Source organism: Ictidomys tridecemlineatus, chromosome 1, assembly GCF_052094955.1.
Source record: "Ictidomys tridecemlineatus isolate mIctTri1 chromosome 1, mIctTri1.hap1, whole genome shotgun sequence".
In the NCBI taxonomy this organism is placed as follows: domain Eukaryota; kingdom Metazoa; phylum Chordata; class Mammalia; order Rodentia; family Sciuridae; genus Ictidomys; species Ictidomys tridecemlineatus.
Genome location: NC_135477.1, coordinates 148587368 through 148604370, shown reverse-complemented (window position 1 = coordinate 148604370; position 17003 = coordinate 148587368). Strand labels below are relative to the sequence as shown.

General features: G+C 41.2%; 1 protein-coding gene across 10 annotated transcripts in view; it reads right to left on the bottom strand.

The window, feature by feature from the left end:
• Nucleotides 1–17003, bottom strand: part of Trpc7 (transient receptor potential cation channel subfamily C member 7) — a 316931-nt gene that overhangs the window by 182284 nt on the left and 117644 nt on the right. For 7 of the 10 annotated variants that reach the window (XM_005333202.4, XM_078048930.1, XM_078048914.1 and 4 more), the window contains 2 exons: nucleotides 13107–13468; nucleotides 4344–11985 (listed from right to left, as the gene is read on the bottom strand). The gene's annotated coding sequence lies outside the window, so the exon portion shown is untranslated. The remainder of the gene's footprint in view (nucleotides 1–4343; nucleotides 11986–13106; nucleotides 13469–17003) is intronic. The other 3 variants (XM_078048906.1, XM_078048893.1, XM_078048919.1) reach the window with 3 other exon arrangements.

Here is a 17003-nt window from a genome sequence, read left to right as displayed (position 1 = left end):
AGGCCAGAGCCACAGATGCCAGGAAAGATGCTCAGTTCTTGTGACATTCCAGCCTATCTATCAGCCTTTGAGGGTGGCAGGCACTTCAGGGGAGAAAGCCTTCCCATCACACAGTGAGAAAGTGGGCCCCAAACACCAGGACTACTTACTGATCCTTAGAAGATTCCATTTTTTTTTCTATAATGTGATTAAGTGAGATAATATATGTAAAGCATTGGAAAGTGTCTGACCCATGGTCACTTCTTAGGAAAGGCTTTAAAATAAAAGTTATGCAGAAAAGCCAAGAATAGTCATTTGGTTGATTTTACCACCTTTAAGGCTTTTCCAGGGAGTTTTGCTTCCTTTGTATTATTTACCCAAATTCCATTTAATAATCAATTATGGTATTTATTCCTTGAAATTCCAAGAACTGTAAACAAAAATCAGTCACCTTTCATATACTTTATTTTAAACTAACATTTTACTAAGGACATAGTAAGAATGAAACAAATGTAATAATTGGTTTCAAAATGCTCAACTCAGAAAGAGTTAACAGAGGTAGTGGGATACCATTTCTATGTATTTAATTATTCTGAATTCCTACTTCTTCTTCATCTTTTTAATCCTATAGCTTATTCTCTGTTCAAACTAGATCTTGAGGCATTTGTGTGTGTGTGTGTGTGCCTCTGGGAAGGGTTGTTATGGGAGAATACAGAAAGATATAAGTCAAGCCCTGGCTTTTGAGTTTCTAAATATGTTTGAAAACTCTAGGAGCAGACAGTAGTTTGAAAGAACGTTTTTGGATTTGAAGAGCATAGGAATTTAGATTCCCAAAGTCTTTGCTTTGAAAGAATTAGATCAATCAGAAGTATGTTTTTCCTCCTGTTTCATAACAGGTAAAGATTTTCTGGGCTGATGTCAGAGAGCAAGAAAGGCAACAATAGAAATAATTCGGGGTGCTGTTCCCCTACTACAGGTCCCCTGACAGTCAGAACTGAGTGCTCAGAAAGAATGTGAGGATGTGTAGGGAATTGAGAGCTTATCCTGGCAGATTGGGGACAACCTGGAGTAGAGAGTATCTGTCCTTAACTTTCTAGAGATGGTATGTGGAGTGTCTAGGATAGATAGCTTTGAGAAACCTTTTTAGAGCTCAGCTTTGCATGGAGAATAGGAAATGATTCCCATGCACCAAAGAAAAAGAGAGGAGAACTCAAGATAGTATTGAATTATGAGAGGAAGATCATGGGGCTGACTAAGACCACTACTGATTTATAATAGAGAGCCAGAGGGAATGGGCTGCATCTCGTCATTCCAACATGAATTAATAATGACAACTGAAGGGTAACTGCGCCATCCATACTTTTCCCACCCCTGATTACGCCATAACACCAAGAACCCAGAGCCCATACTCAAATTGGGGAAGGTGTAGGGACTGGGAGTAAGCTTGAGTTGGTTAAAAGGATCTTAACTGTCCTAAATGGTGTTAGAGTGACTGAGATTATTATTTGGAAGGTCAAATGGAAATTAAGTCCAATTATTTAATAATAAAGGAAAGACTCTTTGTGTGTGTGTGTGTGCACACACACACACAACTAAATTGTAGGCTGAGACACTTACCTATCACACAGGTCATTCAAGTTCAGTGTGACATGGGCCATGATGGGAAAAGGATAGAGCCTTCTGAAGCTCATAAGAGGTCACCTGATCCAGTCAGGAGTGGGAAAGTATATCAGGGAAGGCTTTCAGAGAAAGCAATGCTTGAAGGAAAAACTAAAGGAGTGAGAAGCTAGGAAAGGGTATTCCATACCGAGGAAATGTTCACACAAAGGTGCAAAGTGTGAAACCTACTATTTTGTGGGGAGGGGAAAATGTAGCTGAAGAGTGATAGTTAAAGTTACACATACTGGGGACAGGAGGGGACCAGGTTATGAAAGTCTTGCATATTATGTTCCTTTGGGGAGAAGAACACTCCACTGTAGATGTGAAACTGAGTATCTCTGTACCCCACAGGTAGAGGCAGTGGATAATGTGAGTTACCAGTTTCTAAGAAAAGGTTGGTAACATGAACTGTCATTAACCAACACATAGAGGTCAGTCATAAGCTCTTGAACAATGTGTTCCAGCCTTGTGCTGATTTCCTGATGTTCAATAAGTCACTTAACCATTATAACAATTCTGTGAGGTGGGCGTGTTTTTATTTTCTATTTTTCTGATGAATAAATCAAGGCTCAGAGAGGCTAAGTAACTTGTTTGATGTCATAGAATGAGTATATGGGTATCACGCAGGGGGACAGTACCTTGCCAGGGAATTCTTGCCTGCTCGGAGGTATAAGCTTCCTAAGAAATTAAAGCCTAGAATAATTAGTGACAAACAAAAGACAAAGTCAGAAAGATATCTTCAAAAAGTTGGAGCCCCTGATAGGTCCACTCCAGAGAGGAGCTGGAGCTAGACAACTAGAAAATGGGTCCTGTGGTTTATTTAAGAGGGTACCGCAAAGGCAAGGATAAAGTTTCAGGGGTGGAGTCTTGCTTCATGATATCTTGCAGTCAGCAGGTTGATTGGCATCTTGGCAGGTCACACCCATCTCAGAGGGGCTATGCTGCTACAGCGGGTCACCCCACCTCCAGTGCTGTGTGGGACCTGGGGCAGAGCTTGAATAGGTCTCCCAGTATGTCTGGGCAGTCAACCAGAGGAGATGTCCACTGGAAGTTCCTAGACACCATATTCTTCTACTCACTAGGCTGCAAAGTGCCCACGGACGGCCCTCAAAACATAGGAAGGCTGGGATCAGAGCCTGATTTTCCTAATTTCAAAGTCCTTCCTCTTAACTTTAAACCACTTAACCCTGGAACATTCAGTGAGAGTAAGCAAAGGATTGAGGTGTCAGCTTCAGGGGAGAGGAATCAGCTAAACTTGCAACACAGAAATGATTTCATTTGCTGAGATATTATTTGTGAAGTCTTCTTCCCACACTCTTGTGGACTCCTATTCCAGAGAAATGACCTCACCTAACATAAACAGCCCCAAATGGCCACCCACAGTGAGGTGGACTGTGGGGTTGAGCTGGGTCATCCAATCCCAAACATACTATGCAGAGGGGGCCAGTTGCATCGAAGCTGCTGTTCCAGCCTGCCTTATTATCCTCAGGAAGTCTCTGGGAAGATTCTCACTGTAGACCTGCTTAAAGGAGAGTAGGTGCTATGATTTAGATATTAAGTGTTCCCCTAAACCTCATGTGTGAAACAATGCAAGAAAGTTTGGAAGTGAAATGTTTGGGTTACCAGAGCCTTAACCCAATCAGTGAATTAATCCCCTTTTAGGGATTAACTGAGTGGTAACTAAAAATCAGGTAGGATGTGACTGGAGAAGATGGGTCACTAGGGGAGTAGTTTGGAGGTATATATTTTGTCTGTGGTGAGGAGAGTCTCTGTCTCTTTTCTGCTTCATGTTGCCATGTTTCTAGCTGCTTTCCTCCACCACACCCTTCTGCCATGATGTTCTGCCTCACCTCAAGTGGGGCAGGTCTTCTATGGATGGAAATCTCTGAAACTGAGTCCCTAAATAAACTTTCCTCCTTAAAATTGTTCTTGTCAGTCTTTTGTTCACAGCAGCAAAAAAGCTAAGTAAAACATTAGGGTAGTCCACAGCAGAAGCAAAGGTTACACAAGAGTGAGCAGAGGGTGCAAGCAGACTCAGGGACATGTTTCTCAGCCCAGAGCCCACAACAAGGTGTGGAAGCCCTGAGGAGGGCATTTACTAATAGTGAAGGTCACTTAAGGAGAGAGGCCTGCATGATGCAGAGCAATGGAGTCCTCCCTGATTGCTGAACTTGCAAAGTCAGACCAATGTTCCCAGGAGAAGTTTTAATACAGGTTCTGACCTTGGAGCAGATTCATTTATTTATGTAAATCATCTCTGAAGCATTATTTGCATTGGGCAGTCTATGCTTTAGTCAGGTGTGCTACTGAGAATTCTTGGGCAGTTTTAAGGAAGCTAGTAAGATATGGGGTGAGTTGGGGGTGGGGCAGAAACAAAACAGGATGCTTAGAAGTTGGATCTGCAGAGCCAAGGGAGAAACAGGCTCATGCTCAGATGTCCTAAAGCAGGAGTCAGGAACTTATAGACATAGAAGTGAGAGGCTTAGGCCTTTGCTCCTGCTCTGCCACTAACTAGCTATGGGCACCTGGGCATGGGACTTCTCCTTTCTGTTTCACACTTATAAAATTATTAATAGTGTTTGAGGGTTGTTGTGAAGAGTATATGAAATGAAACGTAAGTTGCTCAGAACAGACCTTACATTCGGTTACTCCTGTGATTCATGTTAGTTCCTATTTCTGTTATAACCACGCCATATGATACTTACTATTCTACGCAGTTGTAGAGTAGGTTGGGAATCATCTTGCCGCTGTTCTGCCCTGAGCTTCTTCTCTCAGCTGCCCCCAGAGTCAGAGGTGGTGTTTTCCTCTGCAGAAGAGGGCTAGCCAGACAGGGAATGGATTCTGGACACCTAGAATTCTCTTGGTCATCTGGCAATGAGGACAGAAAATGTGCAAGGGAGCAGATTATTTAATCAGAAATGACATTACTGACTGCCCATAGACATGCCATTAGGGACTTTTGCTATTCATTCTGCAGGAGAATCTTGCCTGAGACTCAAGGAACCAGGTGCAGTCTGATCAGCTGTGTGGCTTCTTCTCAATCTGCCCCACACAGAGTTATGAGCCACAACCCCTGAGTTCTGAGGGAATTAGCAGGGAGGCAGGCACTAAGCAAGAGTCTTAGATCAAAATTGCAAGGGGTGGTTCACAAACTTGGGTTTGGGAGTCAGAATGGTGAAGAGCCAAGGGCAGGGGCTCAATCTCCAGATAGATTTGGATTTAGATCCTGACTTTGCCACTTATCAACCATGTGATTTGGGTGAGTTACTTTTCTTCTCTGAGTCTGTTTTCCTGGCTGTAAACCAGGGATATTTTAAACTGCCTGCCTTTTGGAACTTTTGTGAGTATAGTGCTTGGCAAATATAAATGCATATTAAATGGTTCTTAAAATGATAAAATCACTTAACAAACACTTATGTGATGATGCTTATTATGCACCAGGCACTATTCTAAGCAATTTTCAGGCATTACTTCATTTAATCTTCCAGAGGTAGAAATTATGCACAGAAGGGTAAAATAACTTGTTTGGAATCTCACAGCTAGCTGGTGGGTTCAAACACAGGCAGCCGGGCCCCACACTAGACTTAAGACCATTATGACATTCCATAAAGGACAATTCCCAGGGACCACAATGGTATCAATAGGAACTATAATTCAGGAGGCCCTCCCAACCCCCCACCACCTAGTAAGTCACTAGCACTTAATAGTGGCAAGTTCTTCTGTTCCTTAGGGACATATTAATCTGCACATCTAGCAACCTCATAGATGATGCCCTGCAGGTCTAGCTTTTCTGGCCCCTAATTTCCCTTTAAGAAGCCATTTTTCTTGAGTGGTTCAGAAAACAGAGCACCATGGGCTTGGTTTGAGCATTTGGCTTTATTTTCAAGCTCATTTGCTTGTGGTTGGCCAGATGGAGACTGATAGGGCCCGTCCTCCACAGTTAGAGCTCTTCTGGGTCTAGAACAGTGAGAAACCCCAAATCTGTAGAACAAAGCCCACCTTGGTTCCAGCAACCAAGTGTCTGCTTTGTTCTTGAAGTAAGTACTCACTTCTATGGTCACAAACCTCCCTGTGCACACATTATCCTCATCATGGCACTTAGCAGAGCAGGTTGAAATGATCTGCTTGTGTGAGTGAAATGAGGTGGAGAATTTCTTGCAAGAAAAGCAGTCAAAATGAAAAAAAGAACCAGGCTTCTGGGCAGAGAGGGAGAACTGGGCTACGAAGTTGCTGGTACAGCCCAGGAGGAGGCTTGGTCCCAGTAACCTTCTGGGTACAGAACTAGTGCTGTAAGTTCAGGGAAGAGAGGAGGAAGCAGATTTCTTGTAAGTAGGTTTCTTCAGAGACAAATTTGAGTGAGAGGGTGCCTCAGAGCCTTGGCAGGAAGCAGGACCGAGATTTAAGAAAAGGGGATTAAAGAGAAAAATGTGGGTGATGAATTGGCTCCCCTTTGATATTTTTTGAGAGAGATAAATAGAGATTAGAATTGTGGTTCAACTTGTAGCTGAATTTATACTCAATCCAGACAGAGCTCAGTGGGATCCTAAGATTTATGCTGGATATGGCTTTTTTTTTATTATTACATTGTGTATTTCTAGAGAACAGGACCTATGTCTCTTCCATCTCCGTATCTTCTGTGCTTGGGGGCCAGCACAGAGTGGCACACATTTATTGGGTTGAATAATGGTGATCAACTCATCCTAGTTTATCTGTCACTGTCCTGGATTTGGAATTGGAAGTCCCACATACCCCAAAGCCCTGAGTCGCAGGCAAACTGGAGAAGTTGGCATCCTAGCCTGAACCTCTAATCCTGACTTTCTTTCTTGCCCTTAATAATCAAATGGTTGAGAGAGAATAAGTAGGCAGCAGTGGAAATACAGTCCCGCCTCTGGTCAAACCCCCTGATGGAGTCTGTTGGAGGCATCATCAGTGGGATGCTGTCTTCTGTCTGCTGGGCTCACTCTCACTGGTGATAAATGTATAGTGATGCCATTTCAGGTGCCAGGCCAGCTAGGGGATCTCTTTTAAAGCTTTTGTTATGTTTGGCATAGATCTGGCAGCTGGTGGGTGCTCATCACTACTCCCTCGAATATGTTAGAGGTTCATAAAAATGGTTCCTCCATTCTAAAAGAAATTGGCTCCATCTCAGTGTGACAGAAAACAACTTCTTTTCAATATCAGGCTATTAAGGGAAAAAGAAATAAAACTTTCCTAATCCAAGATACAATATTTATTGAATGTCTCAGAACCAAAGCCAAACCAAAACAGAATTTAAATTCCAATCTGGTGGGTTATCTCTTCTATCCAAGGTCTTAGGGAGGATTCACAAATGGATCTGATCCAAAGGACATGATTCTTTTGTTAAGCAAGTAACTATTTACCAGGGGATAGAAAAGAAGAGTGTAAATAAACATATAAGACAGGATTATTAAATGCTACAGGATCTACTCTGATGAATGCTTATGTAGATTTACAGAAGGATGGATTCAGACTTCATTGGAATGTGAGGACTAAATTATTCTTGAAGGATGGGTAAGAATGATCCAAAAAGAGTTTGGAGTCCTAGAGTTTATTCTAGACAAGGGAGTCCAGAGAGAAAGCCATAAAGACAAGAGACAAGGGAGATCAGTTCAGTGAGAGCATGGTATTCTTGAACTAAAAAGAGGCTCAAAAGATGTTGGGACCAGATGGATAAAGTCTCATCTGCCGATCAGGCCAAGATGCTTGGCATGTGACAGGGAAGCATAGAAGATGGTAGGGAAGGAGAGAGCTGGTGGATCAAGTTCTCTTAGACTATTAACATACAGTAGAAAGAAGACCAAAATTAAGGGTTGAGTGGGAGGAGGGACTGGTAGGGCATTTGTCTTCCAAAACTAACTTCATCATAAATGTCCATAAATGTCTTTCGGATTGGCCTTCCAATCCAAATGGACCCAAGTTTGAAGTTTCTCTCCTCTCTACTACTCGATTTCTATGGACATTTCTTTGCAAAGCTTGATAATGACATTGCTTTGCACTCAGGAACATGCCCAAACAGCTAATACCCTTTGGATTTTACTTCACCTTTGTCTGTGCCTTATCTCCTGCAATTTCTCTTTGTTCTTTTGCCACTGTCAGTTTTTTATTCAATTAAATTTTTAGCATCTCAAACCCACTCTGCTTCTCTCACTTCTGGGCCTTGGAACACACTGTTTCTTTGTCTTCCCTTTCTTCTTTCTTTCTTTACCTGCTGACTTGCCCCCCAGGGTAAGTGCTTTCCCACTGGCAGGTTTCCCCAACTACCTCTGCCATTAAGAAGAGACCTGCTGCAATTCTGGGTCTATCCAGTCACAGCCTGTTTGCATATTCGACTCTGTACTGAGAGATCCCTGAGGACATGAACCTTACGTGAGATGCTCTCCTCTAAGTGAGCCAAGTGGGTGGGATAGGAGCCCTGTGTGAATGACAGGACAACTTTAGAACATGTCATCTCTCGGAAGTCTGTTGAATCACCTGGAAATGAGTTTGCCAAAGATGATTATGATTTGAAGAGAAGCCTTGGCTGAGCAGGTGCTACAAATGGATGACAAAGATGTGAAGACAGAACAGCCAATATATCAGAGGGAGCTTAGAGTCCCCAAATCAGATTATGAGCAGATACAAGATTAAAAGCTCCCTTGACGTCTGTCTTCGGGCTGGCCCACTATTATTCTTTCATTTTATGGTGATGGAAGCAGCAAGCCTTATTTATGGGCCCTTTTCTTATTGTGGAAATATGCTATTTTTTCAGTTTTCCTTCTCTAGGTGCAAGCTAGAAACTGCCCAGCCCAGTTTTGGAGGAAAGAAAGCAATTACGTAGAAGATCTTGTGTAGAAGAGAACATCAAAGAGCCAGAATCCCTGGTTCTTAAACCTGGCTCTGTATCAACCTCTGACCTTGAGTTGTTTTGTCTGTTTGTGTTAATAAATATCACTTACCCTATGTAGTATGTGCTTTATCTCATTTATTATTATAAAAATATTGACAAGTAAATTCTTCTCACTTCACAAATGATGAACCAATAATTAAGTAACTCCAATCAGGGTTTGGACCCACCATCACACAAATAGTATGAGTTCAAACCTCAAGTCCACTGAGCCTTCAAACAATATTTCTCCATCTGTTAAATAAGATCTCATTTAGCTCTGTCATCCTTAGATGCATGGAGACAAACAAATCATTCATAGTTTTACCAGTATTCACAGATGGAAAGCCTGTCAGAAAGTACTATATACACGCATTTTGAATTAGATATTTAGTGGTAAAGGTCTTGGGATAACACGTATATTTATTCTAAGCACACCCAACATATAATTGTTGAGCTTATCATTATTCTGCCTGATGAAACAGGAATCAGCTGTGTAGTTCTGAGATGTCTTAATGAAGTCACTCTGTAGACACCTTGTAAATAAAAAGGCAGCACATGGGGAAAGAGAGTAAAATTCTTCAAAGATGATGAAAGGCAGTCTCTTCCCCACCCTCCAAAAAGGACTAATCTTCTGGATGAAAAAACTCTTCCTCCAGAGATCACTGGGGATTCCCAAGACTTCATCAATGCCAAGCAAGTCCGTAACACTCAGGATTTTGATGGCATCCTGAAAACCTAAAAGGAGTACTCTTACCTCTAAAGCCCAAGAGCATGTGGTGATTAAGGCCCAGATTCTGCAGTCAAACAAAGGGGTTCAGATCTCAGATTCTCTGTTTTGTTCTAGGACAAGGGTAATTAACATTTCTGAATCCAGACCTTTCAGTGTTTGTTGAATGACATAAACTCCTTTTCAGGATAATGTTTCATAAGATTAAAATAAAATCTGTAAGGTTTAATAGGAAGCCAATTACATTAACTATGAAAATATATAAAATAACAAATTTGTGATATGGTAATTATATGGAATTATGTATTTATTAATGCTTATATGTGATTTCTATTGGTAAAATTGTTACTACTGTTAATTCATCTGTGCATCATTACCTGTATTCCTAATTAAAATGTATGCTCAATTTCAGCAAAAGGTTGATGTCACTATTTTTTCTCATCTGAATTTTATCTATAGACTCCTTGGTCCACTGTATCACAGGCCTGAAAGTCTGTCAACAACATTTTTTCAGACTATTTTCAGCAGGGATCTGGCTTAGGTATTTCCACCTGGAAAATGTTTGGGCACTTGGGTGCAGGAAGAGAAAACATTATCCAGCTCTGGCAGCAGAGGCAGCTCTACCGGTGGCACAAGGGATCAAGAGTCAGGAGTTGGATGGACAGGATAATTCCCTGCAGTTCTTCATCTTTGGATCATACTGTGACTCCCCTCTTCTCCTCAAGCTCTGGCAACAATCTTGTAGGTTGATCCTAAGTGTTTACCCTCTGAGTTTGAGGTGTCTAGGATGGCTTCTTCTTTTTAGATTGAATTATGACTGAAAAAAATCCCACTAATTCTGATACTGAGGTAATTAAAGGAGCTATCTCATTTGTAAACTACCTAGCTCAAAGGTTTGTTGTGAAAATTTAATGGCACTATATATACAAAGTATTTGGCACATGGTGAAATCTCTTCTGGTCTTAGACAGAAAACTTTAGCCTGATCAATTATATTTACTTTAGGATGACATTTCAAAGAAAGTGGATTTACTAGGATCTGTTATCTACAATTAATATGGGAGTCTGATCTGGCTTGAAGTATCCCTTTGAGACAACTAAATAGGATCATCTGTTTATAAGGGTGGTTTTATAAAATAATAAAAATGTCTCTGGAATAAATAAGCAAAGCTATTGTAATTGGTATTAGTCAATTACTTTTGCTAATCTCAAATGTGTTTTCTTGAGCAGTTATGCTGTAATGCCCCATGATCAGCCTACACTCCAGCAGAACTGTATATTACTGACTCTGTTTTCAAATCCCCTTAGAAATAAACCATTGTGGATGATCTCTCTTTCCATTTTAAGTAGAGATAAACAATATTACACATCAAGGCAAATCAAATTTATCAAACTCAGAAGAGAATATTTTACTAGACTATGAAGAAGCTGTGAAGCATCTAAATTAAATTCTTTGGATAATTCTACCAATTTCCAAAATTTTTCTATGGTAAAATGTTTGTCAGAAAAAAAGTTAGTGAATGTTTGGGATACAGTGCCTACAGAGATCTATGAAGTGAAGGAAGGAAGAGAGCCCCTTGAAAGAAAGATGTTGCAGTTATAAAAAAAATTGGTCAGGGCTAAGATAGAGTGAGACCTGAGGAGACAATGATTCTCCATTAAAAAAGACTCTCTAGAATTTTTGATTTATTAAGAAGTAAAGAAAGCAAAGGAGAGTGTCAAATTATGCACTCTACCCAGTGCTCATCTATCCAGAATAGAAGCAGCCCTTAGTAATGGATTTGGAATATCCTGATCCCAGTGATAAAACCTTCCCTATTTAATTGAGACAGAGGCACCAAGCCTTATTGGGAGATGCCATTTTAATACTAGATGCATCCTAATATACAGACCCAATAACACTGTGATTAGGAGATGGCTCTCGCATGTGGACTTGCCTAGAGAGTCAAGATAGGATAATAAGGTAATATCAACCACAATGCTAATATTTATTGTGTGCTCCCAGTAGGCCATAAATCATCCTAATATATGATCATGCTTAATACGATAACCCTATGGGGAAGGTTTTATTAATATCTCTATTTCACAGGTGATGAAACCAAGGCAAGAGAGGTTATATAATGAAACTAATGTCTAAGAGTTTGTGATTAGTTGGGATAATAAAGGGAATCCCTATGGGCCTAGTTTCTTTTTCTTCCATCCCTAGATGTACTTCCAGGTTTTAATCTTGCTTTACTAGTTTTCATGCTTTAGCATGTGTGCTGACACTGTATCACCAAATTTGAGTGATGACAGCTGATTTTGCTTTCTTGAAATACAGATTACATTTCCAGTTGGCTGCTTCAAAAATCCATTTAGTTAGTGAAATTGATGAGTAGGGGAAGCTCATGCAGGCTGTTTTTTGAAATTTCCTTATCTGTAGCTCCAAAAGCAAAGCCAACAGGCTTATTTTTGTCTCTAATTAAGGTTTGCTTTTATCTATTTCACATGACCACCTCTGGCCATGATTTGCCATAGATGATGTCACCTCTTTTATAGGACAACCTTTCACCCTGGTATCCAGGAGCTTGTGAAACCAGAGAGGCTTGTCTTTGGAGCTGCCCCACATTCTCAGTACACTCCTGTTGTGAGAAGGGCTTTAGGCCTGGTGGTTCCAAGGATGAGTAGCTCTGTAATTTAGCCCCCATTCAGAGTCTCCAGTTCCTGAAGATGCCGTTCATTGGGGGCAGGTAGGGCTGGGGAATGAAATCAAACAAGAATGAGGAATGATGGTACCCACAACCAAACCTATTTGCTATAAGTTATTTTTTAAAGTGTTAGAAAGCTCAATTTAATTGTATCGTCTGTTTCCCAAAGGTTAGACATGATATTGTTCCAAGTCAATTTAGAGGACTGGCAAACATGCCACAAACAAGGGAAGGACAATGTCTTGGTGACAGACCTGCCACAAGTAATGACACTTGTTCCTAACTCTTCTGAAAAGAGTGGCATGGCTTAACATCCAGATGAGGAAATGTGAATGAGGGATGAGATAAAAGGAGCCAAAAGAATGAGAGAGAAAACAGTGCTCATGTAGCCTAAAGCCAGCTGAAGCTGCCTTATCACAGTAGCACTCCTGTGATACAAACCTCTGAATTCCCAACAGGTTTCAAATTCCACTTACATTAAATCAGCTTCTACTAAACAGAACTCCATGGCCACCAAATAAGACAGAGGGTCCTTACTTACGAGTGCAGAGTTATGCAATTTTATCCCCCATAAATATTTCAAATAATTTGCCCACACAGGGCAAGGTCCACGCTCCTGAGATTTAGACTCAATTTTTAGACATTCAAGCCTTTTGTCTGTCACCATTCTGACATGTTTTTAATGTCAGTATGCATTTCAGTAGACTGGAAAAACGCTCATCTTGTAGCTCAGAATCAGAGATGGAGCACAAAGCAATGAGATTTTTTTTTTTTTGAGTGATACTGTGGTTGTGTAATTTTGAAGAAGCTTATACTCATATCAGACAAGTACATCATATTTTTGGAGATAGTTTCACTTTTCAATAGCATGTTTTCTTTTTAGGTAACTGAAAGTGAAAACAAGTTAGTCAAAAAATATCTATTAGCTTGGGTATTGGAAGCAATCGGTATCTGGCTAGAAAAGATATTTGGAAGGGAGCATGTTGTATGTCATATTCAAAGAAAGAGGCAACATAGGGAATAATTAGGGGAAATGGACAAGGAAGTCCTTCTGCAGTACTTCAATATGAGGGGAGCTTCTTTCTGCCAATTTAGACCAAATATATGTGTGTTAATTATTCAGTGACCCCAAACTTTTGCTGCTTAAAAACTAATATTTATTATCTTACAGTTTTTATGGGTCAGAAATCCAGCAGCAACTTTGCCTTGGGGTTCTGGCTTTGGGATCTCTGAAGCCAATCTGTTGGCTAGGGTTGCAATGTCAGGTTCGACTGGCTGGAAGTTCCTCTTTTGAGCTCATTCATGCGGTGTTTAACAAGAATCTTCTGTTCCTCCATGGGCTATACATGGCAGGGCTTCCCCTCTGAGCAAGTGAAGAGAGAGAGAGAGAGAATACATTCAAACTACAAGCTTTTCATAACCTGCTCTGGGAAGTGGCATACCTGCACTGCTGTGTTCTCTTTGTAAGAACTGAGGCACCCAGTTTGACCCACACTCTTGAGGAGGGAAGTTGTACTTCATTTCTTGAAATCTGCAGCACAAAGAATATTTGTCGACATAATTTCAAAGCCAAGACAGTGTCCATACCTAATGTGTATCAAGGGTCTGGCCCCATGTCAGGCAAGTGGGGGGACACTCAGTTAATAGCAAAACCTTTTGATATCAGGTTAACTATGGTGGGCATGATGGCTGAGGATTTTCCACCAGATGAATTTGGAACCATTTATATTGAAACAAAGACCAGATTCATCCCCGACCCTCTCCAGTTCACGTAAGCAATTCTCCTGATCTGGGCCTCAGTTTTTCCACCTTTAAAATGAGGAGATTGGTCTAGAAAACTCTAATGGCTCTTCTAGTGTGACTAGGAAATCAGTGGAACAAAATAGGCCCCACTGATATATACCTTGCTGTGTTTTCACCAATAAAGTGGAGTATCAAGCTATTTGAAAGAAAAAGAAAAAAAAAAAGGTACTTCTAGCCCCAAATCTTGTGATGAAGTGCCTGGCTGAGCCTTTGCAGAATTCCACATTTTCCAGTATGTGTCTATAGGTGTGGGGGTGGGGAGAGAAGGCAATAGTTGGAGAGGAAGGACCTGAATACTTACTGAGCCACTGCTCAGTGCCAAGGCTATGCTAGGAAATTGGCATTGATAGATGCTGGTGGGGGGCGGTGGTCCCCTGCTCTTATGGAAGTATTGATTTGGTTGACCCAGCTACTGCCTCATTTGGTAGCCTCAGAAACAGAAGGACCCTCAATGTCTTTGTTTAGGAAATGGAGTTCCCGGAGCTTTGGGAATAACTTAAGGCTCATATTGTAAATGTTAATCATGAAGCCAGAAGCTGCAGGCCCTTGAGGAGGTCAACATTTATTATTCCTCTTACTGGGAGTTTCTAGTGAAGTTTCATAGCATGGGAGGACTAGAGGCTGCGGTGATTAATGTGGCATAGGAGCATGGGGCAGGTGGCCCTGAGCTTGAATGTAGAGCAATTAACATTTTATAGTTCCCCCACCCTCTGCCCCTCAGTCAGAAGGCAACACTTGGCTAAAAGCCAAACTTTTCAATTATGCCATCAGTAAATTTAGTGACATTGGCAAGAGTGGCAAAGGGAGAGAGTGTTTGCTTTGCCTCAGGTCTGAATTTCACCCTCACACTGTCACTCCTGCTGGTAGCTTCCCCATGGAGCATTTGAGGAAATATCGGAAATAATAATTTAAGGTCACAATGAAGATTGCTGGTTTATAGAGCCAACATATGTTCCCATATGTACTTTCTTTATTGGAAGATTATACCCTCTCATTTCCCTGTCAACCCAGGCTAGAATTGAAGGGCACTCAGACCCCATTAAATAAAGGGGCAAATTTAAATTCATTGAACCCATGAGAGGATCGTGGCTACTTTGATTCTAAGGAGAATGTTCTGGCTGTACTGAAGGTTGTTTCTCAAAGATGTCTTTCTGGTATTCATCTTGATAGGTATTTGTGAAGTTTTGTCTGTGGTGTTTTTTTATATTCTAAGTCCTTTGAGGCTGGGACTGTGTATATATGGGACCATTGGGGACTTCAAAAATTCAAGAGATCTTTGAGTAAACAGACATGTTTGGGTCAGTGTTTGTAATGTGCAAGGCACTGCGCTGAGTTTATTATATACACCGTCTCATTTAGGTCTTCCTGAGGCAGCCATCAGTATAAGTGGTGGCCCATGGAGAATCAGTAGAAAAAAGGAAGGGAAGAAAGAGTAGTTCTCATTCGCTGTTTCTAGTGGCCTGAGGAAAGTGATCCCAACAGCTGTCAGGAGGGATATTTCATCCGCCAGCCATTCCTCTTGCCTGCTGCCCTGAATGTCGGGTTTTGAACTTCATCCGTCCTTAAAGAGAAGTTCATTCATCCAACGTCCTTAAAGAGAAGTTCATTCATGCCACATTTTAAAATACAAATGAGTATTGAAGTGGAAAGTGGGGATGGGCAGTGAGCATGGGCACTTTTTGGATGACCAAAAAAGACAAACACAGTAGCCCCATTCTCCACATTTGAGTATCATTTATGTGTCTATGGGATGTGGAAGCTTAATTTCACTAGGCATCAGGCTCAGTGGGTGTGTTTCTTAGGTCAGTAGGTGAACCAGTCAAAATTCTCTTTTCTTGAGGGCTGAGGAACCTCCTAGAGAGAAATCATTCTAAAGGCAGAAGGAACAGGGCAAGGAAAATTTGAGTGGTATGATTTGTCATACAGTGGAAATGCCTTCTTCTTTGTTCATCTCTTGTCTTGGACCTTTTTGATGTGTGACTAAGTTGTCACACATGTGAGCACAGAGCTGGAGGGGGGTCTAAAGGAGGTGACCAAGGGACGTTGTTTTGGACCTCTCTGAAAGTACCTGAAGCTCCTCCCCCAACGACAGCTTTGTTTTAGCCAGATTTTTTGCTGCTGTGACCAAAAGATATGATAAGAACAATTACAGAAGAAAAAGCTTATTTAGGGGCTCATGGTTTGTTCATAGATGGCCAACTTCATTCCTTGGGGTTCAAGGTGAGGCAGGACATCATGGCGGAAGAATGTGGTGGGGGAAGCAGGTGGGAGCGTGGCACCGGGAAAGAGACTCCACTCACTAGATACAAAATATATACCCCAAAGGCACACCCACAATGACCCACATCCTTCAGCCACACCTACCTGCCTTCAGTTACCACCCAGTTAATCCCTAACAGAAGATTAATTCACTGATTGGGTCAAACCTCTCATAACTCAATCATTTCACCTCTAACTCTTCTTGTATTTTCTCACACATGAGCTTTTGGGAGACAACTCATATCTAAACCATAATAAGATTCATTACCCTTGTGCCATTGAGAGCATGCCAGGGACCTTTCAGAGGGCAGCATTCACTTAGAAATGGCAGCCGGTCTGGGCCAGACAATGGGTCTTTCAAGGCTGCTGGTATGTCCAGTGGTGTTGCCCAGGAGAGATGGGCCAAGCAGAGGAAGTAAGAGTGGAACTCAGGGGTGGTACTTGGCCCAAATCACAGATTTTTATCTCTTACTAATTTAACTCCAGAAGTCTATTTCTCTATTTGGAACAACAGTTGAAGTATTTTCAGTAAACTGATGTACTAAATTGGGCAATTATCTTTATTGTATTATTTTTCTTTAAAGGCTTCAATTTACTGAAGACTATGTTTTAATACCTGGCCAAGTTATATCCTTGCCATCTTATGTACTTTTTTTTTTTAAAAATGAAAACTGGGCTACAATTGCCTTTATGAATTAAAAAGCTTAAAAACATTCATATTGGTATCCCTATGTGCACAGCATTGACTATAGCAGGAAGTCTGGCAGATGCTACATTTTTTTTTTTAAGAAGCTAGAAATTCTGCCATTTGAGGATTGAAGGCAGTTTCAAAGGTTTTGAATGAATGCTGACCTTTGTCTTTGAGGTAGATCCTCCTCCATTTCTGGGAGGACTATCTCTTTGGTGGGGGCCCCTTTTGATTGTGCCAATGTAGGGCAATGAATAAATAACTCCCTCATATTTCTTGGGGAATCTATCATATGTACCAAAGGGTGAAATGAAAG